Source organism: Saimiri boliviensis, chromosome 6, assembly GCF_048565385.1.
Source record: "Saimiri boliviensis isolate mSaiBol1 chromosome 6, mSaiBol1.pri, whole genome shotgun sequence".
Lineage (NCBI taxonomy): Eukaryota > Metazoa > Chordata > Mammalia > Primates > Cebidae > Saimiri > Saimiri boliviensis.
This window is the reverse complement of record NC_133454.1, coordinates 20,985,368-20,998,265: the sequence shown is the minus strand read 5'-3', so window position 1 is coordinate 20,998,265 and position 12,898 is coordinate 20,985,368. Positions and strand designations below refer to the sequence as shown.

The window sequence follows — 12,898 nt, the reverse complement described above, 5'->3', positions numbered from 1 at the left end:
TAGGAACTCAGACGTATGAGAACAAAACTATATACTAATATCCCAAATAGATTGATGGTTATAAAAGTATAAACTTGAATATGACTAATATCACTGATTTTTGCAAATAATTGCCCTCAACAATGAAATCTGCTGTTACGTTTCATTTTTATTATAAAGAAAAACAACTCAAAATATCCAGAGGTCCTTGGTAAGGCAGAACGCAGCCAGATGGCCCAGGTAAAATAAAGACAAGCAGAAGAGATAAGTCTGTTCAGGCTTGGGCTCAGTGCCTCTGAAATAAATTTGTCAATGTTCTAACTGACAATAAGGGTCATATGCTTTCCCTAACTTAATTTTACTTCCTGCTGTTTATACCAGAGTGGAGTTATGTTGTAAATTTCTGTCTTACTTATAATCTTGGTCATAAGGAATTATTCATCCCAGAACTCCATAGCCTGAGTGGTGTTTTAAAAAGAGTCTGGATCTGGTGTCAAGAGATGTGGGTTTAAATCCTATCTCTGCCACCTAGTGTGAATTCAAATAATTCATTTCTATAAGCCTCAGTTGTGTTATCTATAATAACTTTAGAGTTTCTGCTAGAATTCAGATGTTTGTATATAAGTGACAGTCGGGGTCTGGGTCTACTTGGGGTTGATTTCATTAAGCTGATTAGCAGGGAAGTTTTAAAGCCCACTCCATATCTACCCCTTTGGGCATAGAGAAAGAGCAGAAGAAACAACATTACAAAACCTGTATCCAAGTCAGTGATCCACCACTGGTGTCTTCTAAGGGCTTGTTAGAAAGGCCAATCCTCAGGCCCCACACAAGACCAACCCCATTATGACTTCTAGGGGATGGAGGTCTGCACCTGTGTCTTCAGGAAGCCCTCCATGTGACTCTGATGCACAGTACCGTAGGAGAAACACAGTCCTGGAGGAAAGGCAGGAAGCTAGTTTCTGCTGTCTGGGTTTGGCTTTCTTGCCGACTCTCTTGGCCTCATGCTGAAACCTAATAGAGAGGGTGCAGGCAGAACCTGGAGGACTGTTCACTCCAGCGTTTCCCAACAACTGCTCCTTCTTTCTATATCTAAAAAACTGTAATCCCCACCTTTAGTGTTTTATAAATATCCATTAAGTTACACCATAGAGCAAATCCATGCAATAGTCCATAGCACTGCTTTGCTTTCTTCCTTCTTATTAACTTCTGGAGATTCTTACAGGCCCCATCCTAGGGAACCTAAGCTTTCTCCCCATCCTCAACCCAAGAAACTCCTTTATGTATTCCAAATACCTGCTCCACGCCCATACATTCCTTCTCATTTCATATTTACCATCACCTCTCACAGTACTGCGACCTGCTGGCCCAGTTCCATCTCAAGGACCTAAAAATATTATCCAAACACTAGTAGTCTTTCTTCTCGAGAAGCAATGCAGTTTCCGCCTGGGGAAATTTTGGGAGCATCCTCTTTATCCGGAAAGGTAGTTTGACAAAAGCTATCTACTTTCTAAGAGTCAGAGCACACAGAGAATACTACTATTATTTTCTGCATGTCTGTTCAGATTGGTCATGATGTTAGTTTTCACAAATAGCTCCAAACACACTTGAGCTATTAGCTTCGCATGCTGTGTGTAATAGTTCATTTGTGGTCAAGCCAGTCTCACTTGACCCTATTTCTTTTCTGGGTGGAAGCTCCTGATGACAGTAAGGTATAAAACCAAAGGTATGGCCCAAACTTGACACTCAGACAACCTAAATAAGAAGTGACTCACAGAATACAAAATCATATGAGTATACCAATACCAATGGGAATTAATGCTAGGCTTGGCATTATAGAAAGGGACTCAATGAAGACAAAGGAAGCTGATGATTGAAATGCTCAATGTATGCTGTTTTGGGCTCTGTGTACTAAACATTAAACTGTAGCATTGTTTCTAAGTAAAATTATGCCACTGAAATGCACACTACCAAACTGAGATCATTTTGCCTAAATCATTCACTGTGGACACATCGGTCACAGAGAGGAGCAACAAAGCCACCCAGGACTGGCAGGTGGATAATACTGCCATCAATCCCAGCTTACAAAAGCGGACATCAGCGAACAAAGAAAACGAAGTTGCCCAATACCACAAAATTCCTAAGGGAAGTATGTTAATAGCTTCACACCTCCCCAAAAATCGGGATTTAGAATTAGTTGACCATACTCTGATCAATGTAGGAATCTGAGATGAGCTTAGGGAACCTGTCTCCCCAGCAATCTCCCAGGTCCCACTTTCCTGTACACACAGTATGTCCGAGCTTTGTCCTGGGCGCCCTACTTTTGCTCCCGTTTCTATCTCTAGCGTCAGAGCCCGTCACCGAGGCGTGGCTTACTCCACTTCCCAGTCCTCAACTTCAAACTGGAAGGAGCAGCAGTTGAACAGATGCTTCCACACAGAGCAATGTCACTTTAAAAAAGAAGAGGAGGCAAAGAAAGAGAAGCCCCAGCATCCCCGAACGAGATCCCCTCCCCCGGAAGTCAAACTTGTTCATCTCAAGCACAAGTCGCCGTGTTGCTCAGGCTTGGGACTGGTTTCCTTTAGACTCCGCGTGCAAGGCCGTGCACCAAATGCTTCCCCTTGACTGAGCATACCGCAGGTTTCCCTCTGAAGCCTAGCCAGAGCTCAACTCAAAGAACATAATTGTCCGTGACCAGTACTGTGGTCCAAAAAAAGAGATTCCATTTCCTTCTTCTGAAATTTGCTTTCTTTTAAAACACAGGAATACTCCAGAATCTAAGAGTTTTTCAATGATGTGTGAGACGCCTATTACAGTAATTTCTTATAAAAGGTATAAAAATAAATTGAAAAGAAGTGACCACAAACTCAGACCCCAAAGAACTGTCACTTGCAATATCACCCTTACCTTTTAATGAAAGGAAAGATCAAGTATGACAACCACATCTCCTCACTCCTTCAGCAAAACAGCGTCTGCCAAGAAAATGATTAATAGCTGTTACTTATTTGACGCTAATGACTGAGTTTCAGGGCAATCATAAGCATTTTGAATCATTGGCTTATTTCTTAGTACAACCAGGTTTAAAACTCAGTGTAGGGTTTTCTGGGCAGAATGGCGCAGGTTGAAGGAGACCAGAAAATTCCCCCCAAAATATACTTCTTTGACATTTTGAGATGGCTGTTCAGAGGGCCCGCAGACAGAAATAGGTCTACACAGCTGTCTTTTGTGGGGGAGATGTGAATTTGTAGAGAAAATCTGCACTGATACGGCCAGCCTCTCTCTGAGGCCCTCCCTTGTCCAGATCTAAGAAAGATTAACTGAGAGTCTGACAGCTTTAGAGGCCTGAAAAAGAATAACAACAACAACAACAACAAAAAAAAAACATTTACCATCTATTCTCTTGAGGTGTGAGACCTCGTCTATCAAACGAGACCACCTCTGTTACACTGGCCGCCTCTTCTCTCCCTTCCATAACCTGTCCTGCCACTGAAACCTGATTTACTACCATAACCTGTTTTGGGCCGTGTTTCAAGCCCCTATTCTTTCAGTAACCTCAAGAAGTTGTACAAGCTTCTGGATCCCATCAAGGGGTGGGATTATCACTCCGTGGTTCTCCCTTAGGCAGGCTCATACATTTTAATGCCATTTCCCCTGTGAATCTGCCCTTTGTCAGTTTATTTTTTAGAAGAACTTCCGAGTAGAAAGCTGAAGCCCCTTGAAGTTCTACCAGGTAGTGAAAACAGCATAGACCATGTGTAATCTTTAATAACCTCATTCCACAGCAGCAGTTCTCAACCAAGCTGCACCTTAGAATCACCTGAGTAACCTGCAAACTCCCGATGCCCTGACTGGACCTTCAACCATTACATGAGAATCTCTCGGGACAGACCCCAGGCCAGAGTATTTTTTAAAAGCTACCCAAGGGTTTCAATGTGCAGCAGGGTTGAGAATCAGGGCTCCGTAGACAGCATGCCTCTGGAATCCATCTCTGACTAATAACTGGTTGCCATGGAAATTTATCCACCAGCTGGGTGAGTATTGTCCAACCTCCAGGTTACTTTCAAAACTAAAAATAACTGATACTTTCAATCATTGGAATAATAAAATCCTTTTATGATCCACAGAAAAATTAAAAGTATTGCAGTAGGACTCGCTCTTTATATTGATCCAGTCAGCTCTTCTCCGTGGATCCCACAGCTGGGCCCTACTTCTAGCTATAATCTAAACAGCATGAGAAAAGCCACGGGACATTTGCTTCTCATTTGCTGAATAGGATCACCTGTAAGGGTGCATCCAGCTGTTACGTATTTATGTCAGTCACGGTACAGTGGAGGATACATGGACCTCAGACTTCTCAGGCCTCAGTTTGTGCATTGTCTCTGTCACTTATTATTTGTGTGACACTGGGCAAAGCACTTAACCTGTTCTAGGTTTGCTGTCCTTATCTGTACAATGGGGATATTAATACAATGGAAATCTTACTTTTCTTTTCTTTTTCTGCAGACAGAATGAGACGCGTGCTACTTTGTAAACTTCAACTATCATATCATACAATGTCTGTAAAAATATCTATTTCTTCCCTCTCTTGGCATCAATAAAGATGATAGCAAAATCCATGTGTTACATTTTTGTAGGGGTTGAAGGCAGCTTTCATCTTGTGTCTTGCTAAACACTAAATGCCCTGATGGTAAGTTCAAGTCCCTCAGAGATGCTCCTTGTGAACAAATTGTACAGTCTACCCTCTGAGGTTTGGCAACCGAAGTGGGTGGAATCCCCACGTTCTGGTAGGAAGCATAACCACGTCACGACATCACTCCCTTGCTGAACACCTGCTACATGTGATCCTGCAACTGACAAGCGCAGCTCGGTGTTGTTACCGCTGCTCTGTTACCTAAAAAGCAAACTTAGAGGAAAGAAAAGAGCAAAACAATTCATTTTCTATCCAATTAAAGTCATGATAAACAGCCTCCTGGTGCTTAACCATTGTCTTCCAAAATCCCAATGTTTCAGCAGGTTGCTCAGATGTGGAGCTTCATTGAGGTTTTTCTTAATTGCCTTTCCATCACTAATGGGATTCACTTCATTATTACCTCTTCCAAAAGCTGCCTCCAACTTTCAGCCCCCATGCTGGGCTATTTACATGCCTATTTACAACGCACATTTTCTTCGAATGCTGAAGTCATGCCACCTCACAGTTTACCAGGCTAAACTGGAGTGTGTCTCTTCTAAGCTGGAACGACCTACTGAACTCACACTTTCTTACCTATCTGGCGACTCTCTCCAAACCCCGCCCCCTCTGTTCATCCTTGTCCCCTATTTCTCCTTCACACTTTCCTTACTCTCTCCTTTCTCTGTTTCTTCTTCCCTGGATTCCCGTCTCCCGACTGTGTCATCACTTGGTACCCACTTACTTCCTACGCTCTTCCTCACAATATCATCACAGAGCCATCTTACTCTCTCAACCACATCGATAACCTCCCTACCTCTGTCTCAGTGAGCAGCTCTTTTTCCATCTTATTTTATTTAATCCCAAGAAAATTCCGTGAACGAGGTCTAATGAATCCCAATTTAAAGGTGAGGGAACTGAAGAGGAGAGGGAATATGAGGATGAAGATCGTAACAGTTTACAATGACCACAGTAGAATGGCACCCAGTTCATAACCTCTGGAAAAAGAGCAAGACCACAGAAATCACACGTCATATCACAGAAAGAGAACCATCCAGAGAACAGCAGTGCTCAGCTGGAGTCTCTCTGTGAAGCAAAGGAGCAAAAGCAGCAGGATCCTGATGGACAACTCCCCATGACTTGCTCTTTCAACGCCTCTCGAAACAAACCTCCTTGAACAGTATATTAAGTTAGAATTGTCGGAGTCTTCTCAAAGAGAATGAGTGAGTAGGTTCTCAGACGAAAAAAGACAGTCCATAACACATGAATACACATGGTCAGACAGAAGATCTGCTATGAGACAAAGCTGTAGGCTTGAGTAGTGCTCACTCCCATGCAATCCAGGAGGATGAGGTTCTAACCAAAGGACATTGCCTGTAAGCAAGCAGCCCACTTGTAACAGAATAACAGTAAGAACAGCAACAATTCCAAATACCAAATGTTTGTTACTGTTATTCGTTTATTTTTTAAAAATCACACTGCTTTTTGTTTTGGTAAAAAACAAAACAAACAGGTATCTTACGATCTATGTGTACAAGTTTGTGTCTGAAAAATTGCTCTTAATTTTGACGACGCTCCTTATAATCAACGTCATTGAAGCATCAAGAGATATTCATGTGCCCCAAACTGTGCTAAGCCCTTCACATAGGATACTTCTTTGTGAGGTAGGTCATACTAACATTTTTATTTTACTGGGGATAAAATGGAGGCTGAGTAACGATCAAATATTTGCTAAAGATAACATGGCTAGAAGTGGCAAAGATGAGAGTCCAACCTTGGTTTATCTAATTCTACTATCCATCTTTTAACCATTTTTATCCCTTGACTAAAGTGGGAGAGCCTCAGGCAAGAACCTAACTTAGTATCACCGTTTTAATTGTCCTTGTTCTTTTCTCTTTTCATCAATTCTCCTTTCATTAAATATTTTATAGGGTGTCTCATAAAAAGAAATGAGTTTGTGGGATGATTTATGCTCATCTGAACTTTCAGTGGTTGTGTCTGCCATTGAGGATTAATACATTGGCATTCTAATGTTATATATCAGTCTCCACAAGTTTGGTCAATGTGAATCTCTCTGAAAGAAGGAACCATCTTCATAGACAATGAAGCCAGCTAGGTGCCTCTTTGAACCCCTCTCCCCTCTCCCCTCATTTTGGGCATCTGTTTTGAGTTCTACATTTCTAATTGCACTGTGCCTGGGACTTGGCCTAACCAGAAGGAGAGCACATCCATGTGTAAGTGTGGACACATGGATCACAAAGATTTGTAAGCATGCTGAGAAACGTCAGCACAAATACTATCTCCTAGCTTTTAGAAAAAGTCTCATTTTCTGATCAAGAAAAAATCCAGAGGGCAGCTCCCATTAGTGTGGACATCCATACGAGGCAGGGATCAAGAAGTCAGTGTTCAAACTAGAGCCTCAGATGCTAGCAGATGCTAGCCCCTTATAGTTAGCAGTCTGGGTTTATGCTGCAGCAAAGAGGGCAAAGTCTTTGATGACCATCTCAGGCTGCTGAGAGCTCACACTGCCATTTGTCTTCCTGTGCATTCTCGTGCCCTCTGCCAAGACTCTGCCTATGTGACAAAATATATCTGGTGGACACGAGCAGTCCCTAAGAGCCGATGAGCCACATACAAAAAATACAGTATACACTGAGGATGTGCCAAAGGGGTCACTTCTCAATAATATAACTGTGGCAATCATACACTGCAGGAAGGAGTTATAGCTTATGGGGAAAAGCACTGGATCAAGAGTTCTGAGAAGGAGCATGACTCAACCAGGGTTATGAGTCAGGCTTTTGGGGTTCAACTCAGCTGTACCACTCACTCTTTATGTGACCTTGGACATATTCTATACATGTGTTTACTCTATCATCTGCAAAAGTAGATGAAATAAAACCGAGCTGTTAAGGTTAATTTGATTACTAGATGATTAAAATGCATAAGCATCTGGGTTAGACATATGTACACAAAAAAAGTTACCTTCTTTCTAAAATTTCTACTCAATCCAATCTCATTTCTTACATGAGAAAACCAATGCCCAGAGAGGGGAATGGCTTTCTCAAAGTCCCACAGTCGATTCCTAGTAAACAGTGGTGATGCAGCAGATAGTGCACTGAATTTGGAATCGGAATAAATAAGTTTGAATCCCTACTTTACTTTTTCATGTGACATTGAGAAAGTTACTTCCCTAAGCCTCAGTTTCCCGGTTTATGTAAGGGGAGTAGTAATGCTGCTCCTCCTGATTCACTGATATCTTTTCATCTTATGTTCCACTAAGAAAGAAAAATGTCCAAGCTAAAGAGTCTGATGGAAGGCCCTCACAAAGGTCTGGAATACCAAAGGGCTATGACCTCAGTGTAAGGGGAAAAAAATGACAGACATCCAGGAAATGTGCATGTCTCAGCGCTGGTGGTGATATGGGGAGGTGGTCTCTCTTAAGAATTAGCTGCAGTTACTCTGGAGGCTGGTGTTAGGATTGCTTGAGCCCATGAACTATACTGGTACCACTGCACACCAGCCTGGGTGACAGAGCAAGACCCTGCCTAAAAAGTAATAAAAAGAATAATTGAACTGTAAGTTTTCAGGTCAACTTGCTTTCTGTATTTACACTGTCAGTATGTACCACCTCCCGACTTCTGCCCACCCCCTGCCACACACACACACACACACACACACACACACACACACACACAAATACTTGCAAGTAGATAATTTAAAGTGGGCTCAGGTTGATGGCGCCCCCATGTGGCCAGTGGAAGTAAACTTCTCTGGAAGTTTAATAACAGTCCAGAGATTTAGGACTTTGAAAGATTGATTCCAAATTTAATGATGCTAAAAAGTATAAAAACGTGTGGAGTAGCCGGTCACAGTGGCTTACATACACCTGTAATCCCAGCACTTTGGGAGGCCCATATGGGAGGATCACTTGAGTCCAGGAGGTCAAGACCAGCCTAGCCAACATAGTCAGACCCCATCTCTACAAAAAACTTAAAAAATTAGCCAGATGTGGTGGTACACATCTGTAGTCTCAGCTACTTGGGAGGCTGAGGTAGGAGGATGGCTTGAATCTGGGAAAGATGTGCATCCTATAGTTAATGAAATATGGCGGATATGGCTGTACCACTTCCGTAACATTTTAAGGGATAATACAGCATATATGTAACAGAGTGCCAGACAATAAATATCAGCTTTGGTAGCCAGCTCTGCCACTTCTCACTTATGACCTTGAGTGGGTCACTTAACAGGAGGATGAGATGTGTGGTTCCAATAGTCCCCTCCACTACTGCTTTAATGATTCATCTTAAAATCGTCCACATGCCTTTACTTACTCACAATTATTTCTGTCAGGTTTCATGTTTAAACTAAAGCACATTTAATTGTACTTGAAGTGTCCCACGACAGCTTAATAGCTCACTTTTCAGAGTTAAGAGAAGTCATAGTTTCCATGAAATTCCTCTTTATTAGCAACCATTTTGTTCTAATCATCTGATATTGTTCATTATCTCTTTTAGCAGTGAAATGTATGCCTGTGTCAACATTCTCCTGCTTTGGAATATGGTCCTAGACAAAGAAAGCAAAGGTATCCCAGAGGAAGCCATGTTTTCACACCCAAATTCTAATAATGAGGATGGTCATCAGTGTGCCATCTTTTGTTTTAAACCTCAGTAAGAGATTTCTTGAGGATTTCATTTATTAATGATGACCAAAGGAGAGTATCCACTTTTGGATAAGTAATTATCCATAACTACTTAGGGAAAAACAAGAGGGTGTTTTTGATGAGGGGAGGAGAACAGAATGCTAAGGAAGAATGAGGACTCGGCCAGTCTGCAGAAGAACAAGACTCCCTACCATTCATTCACACACCAGTGCTTCCTTAGAAGGCTATCTGCTTTCCTATTCCCTTGCTTGGGGTGGGTGGGCAGGACTAAAAGCTATATGTGAAAGTATGATTATTAGAGTTTGCGAGGAAGTCACATTCAGAGGAACTAATCTCAAAAATTTTCAACCAATCACACATGACCAAATATGGAAGCGTATTTCTGAAAGTGAGGGTCCCAGGGCAGGAAGGAGACTAATAAAGTACCATGGTGTAGAAATTCACATTTAGTCATTTACTCATCCACAGTATGAGTCCACTGTTTGAAATTCTGCTATTACAGACCTTGATGATGGTTTTGTCATTCAGATTCCTTCTACAAGATTTTAAATCTTCCTGGTTGGAAGATTTATATCACATATTACATCATGTGATATAAACAGAAGGGACTCGACTCATCTCCAGGTGAACTCCAGCTGTCCTACTGACCATCCGTGGGGGATCATAAAAAAAAATTGCTCAGCTTTTCTGCATACAGAATCCTGAGCAGGGAAAACAACTACCTGAAACAATGCCTCGAATATACAAGGTACACGCAAAAATTATATTTCTAGGTTTTCTATTGCATTGAGGCAAGAAAAATATAAAATGCTCTTTTTTTTAAATTTCTTTCAGGAAGAAGCATGCTTGTTAGGGACACTGGCCATTAAGAAAGATGCAGTAGAACAGAAAGAGGTAGACCAGGTGCACCGTGACTATGTTACCTGAGTTCGGCCGCTTATTCTTTCTGAAATATGTAAACACAGGTAATTAAAATACCTGCACGCTCCCTGAATTTGGGATATGCTGTTATAAACATTTCTGGGTAGCTTCTTCAATATCCATTTTCATCTTCTTCCTTGCTAACAAACCCCTAATTAAGTTCAGGGTGGCCATATGCCTAGCCTGAACAACAAAATTCCCCAGCCACCTTTTTAGTTTGTGACACAATTCTTAATTAAATTCTAAATGAAAGTCACTCCTTGGAGCTTTGGAGAAAACTTTTCAAATGCAGACCAACTCAGATGGCATTCAACCTTTGTTCTTTGATCTTCTCTTCCTTCTTGTCTGGAATGTGGAGGCAATGATGGAGACTGAGAGCCATATTACAGCTCCAATGAATCCAGGAACCAGCATACCAGCCCTGGAATGCTCCCAGTTCCAGGAGAAAATTACAACTGCTATGTGGATAAGTAGCAATGGTGATTAAACCACTGTAGTTGAATTTCTGTTGCAAAAAATTAAATGCATATCGTGACATAAGGTCTTTATGAAATATTAACGTTCTTCTGCATTATCTGACATTCAGTATCAGACCTCAATAAATGTTACTTCCTTCTGTTTTTCTTGCCAGTACAGAGAAAACATATACAAGGATTCAGGACAGAAGTTCTACTCAGGAGTAAGGGAGTTCTACAACTATCTCAATTATAAACAGAGCAATAGCCAATGAGGGTGAAAAAGCAGGAGATGGGTAGTGGAGGCCTCAACATCAGGGGAGAGGCAGTGGGATATATCATGTCCTCAATTTTACAAATGAGGAAACTGAAATTCAGCAAGGATAAGTAACTTACTAGGGTGAGATAACTTTCATTTTTAATGAAATACAAAAATAGAGAATCTTTGTCTTCTTCATTACGTCTCTTCTGAAAGTTTTCAGGCACACAGGAAAAACATGATCACAGTTGTCAAAGAGAAAGTTAGATGCAGACAGTTTTTGCTAAGCCATGGGTCATCACAGCTCTTCATGTGCCCAAGAACCTGCAGGGGACAGTGTTAACAGCGAACACCTAGGAGGAGTACTCTGGCCTGGGCTCTCAAGGCGGATCACTCAGACTCGAAACACAGTTCTCTCTTTTTTTTTTTTAACCAGCTGTTTCATTAACCTTGGGTGTATGTTACATGGCCTCTCAGTACCTCATTTTGCTCAAATGTAAAATAGAAATAATGCCTAATTCATAACGATGACATAAATAGTAAACAGGTTAACATAATGAAAGTGTTCAGTCTAGGCCAGGTGTGGTAGCTCTCACCTGTAATCCTAAGACTGTGGGAGGCTGAGGCATGAGAAAGCTTGAACCCAGAAGTTCAAGATCAGCCTGGACAATATAATGAGACCTTGTCTCTATAGAAAGTAAAATAAAATAAAATTAGCCAATTATGATGTCACATGTCCATGGTCCTAGCTACTTGGGAGGCTGAAGTGAGAGGATTGCTTGATCCCTGGAGGTTGAGACAACAGTGAACCATGATTGTGCCACTGCATTCCAGCCTAGGTGACAGGTGACAAAGTAGAACCTTGTCTAAAAAAATAAATAAAATAAAAGGAAAGAAAATGCTAAGTCTAGTACATAGAGTAGGTACTCGATGAATCTTAGCATCATTTTAGCCTTTACTTTTTTAGTCTACCACAAGAAGTACAAAAAGATTTTCAAACAGAAAAATACAACCGTATTATAAATATTCAGGAGAAAATCAAAACTATGTGTCCACATGTTTATGGAGAAAGAAAATGCTGTTGAAAACTAAGCATCTCAGCTGTTTTTGAGTTTTTCTTATTAACATTTGTTTGCCGTTTTTGATTCCCTTTGTTTCAGGCTATCGCACAAGTGGTAGCAGGTGCCAAAGTCTAAGGAGAAAATACGGGAGAAAAATTTAAATGGAATTACAAATATCTGTTCATCAACCCTTTCTCTCACTGAAAATTATGAGGGAGTGTAAATGAGAAGAATATAATGTAGGAAATGCTTACACGCAGAGGAGCCCTGTGATGGCTCCTGGAAGGCTGGGTTGAAGCTGCCTGGCTGAGGCAGGTGAAGAGCTTTTACTAAGGGGCCTGCAGCACCGGATTCTAGGTCCTAACACTCTGGGTGAGGTGTACGGTGACCAATCAGTTGTCCTTGTTGGGCTAGGACTTCCCTGATTTTAGCACCAAAAGTACCACATTCCAGGAAATCTCTCAGTGTGGGGAAACCAGGATTCTGGTCACCCTAGCAGGAATTCGATTCATCAGTGGGTGAAATACTAAACCGAAGTAGATACACAGATTTGTAGTAGACATTCAGCCTTCACCCCTACTTTCTACCCTATGCCTCTGTGGACTGCTTAAGGAATTAGCCCCAATCCCTCAGCAGTTTAAACTACTGTATCAGATGGAGCAAAATGCTGAAAGAGCAGTAACTGCGTCTCTTGGGCTGATTCTCCCTTCTTCATTGTGTATCTGCAGAATGCATTTATGGGTGCATTTTTCTCTCTGCAAGCTAAAGAGCTGACCTGCTCTAGTGGTGATGGCAGCCGCAGGACAAGACAACCTGGAAACAAAAAGTAACTGATGTGGACACTTGCAGGTACAGGCCGGAGGGTTCATGCTGTACACACCGTGTGTCATGTACAAACTA

The 12,898-nt window shown here is 41.6% G+C and overlaps 1 protein-coding gene across 3 annotated transcripts in view; it reads right to left on the bottom strand.

Annotated features, from left to right (window-relative positions):
* TENM4 (teneurin transmembrane protein 4) overlaps nucleotides 1–12,898 on the bottom strand; it is a 3,045,593-nt gene that overhangs the window by 1,733,995 nt on the left and 1,298,700 nt on the right. For all 3 annotated transcript variants that reach the window (XM_074400388.1, XM_074400391.1, XM_074400392.1), the window contains one exon: nucleotides 2,884–2,948. The gene's annotated coding sequence lies outside the window, so the exon portion shown is untranslated. The remainder of the gene's footprint in view (nucleotides 1–2,883; nucleotides 2,949–12,898) is intronic.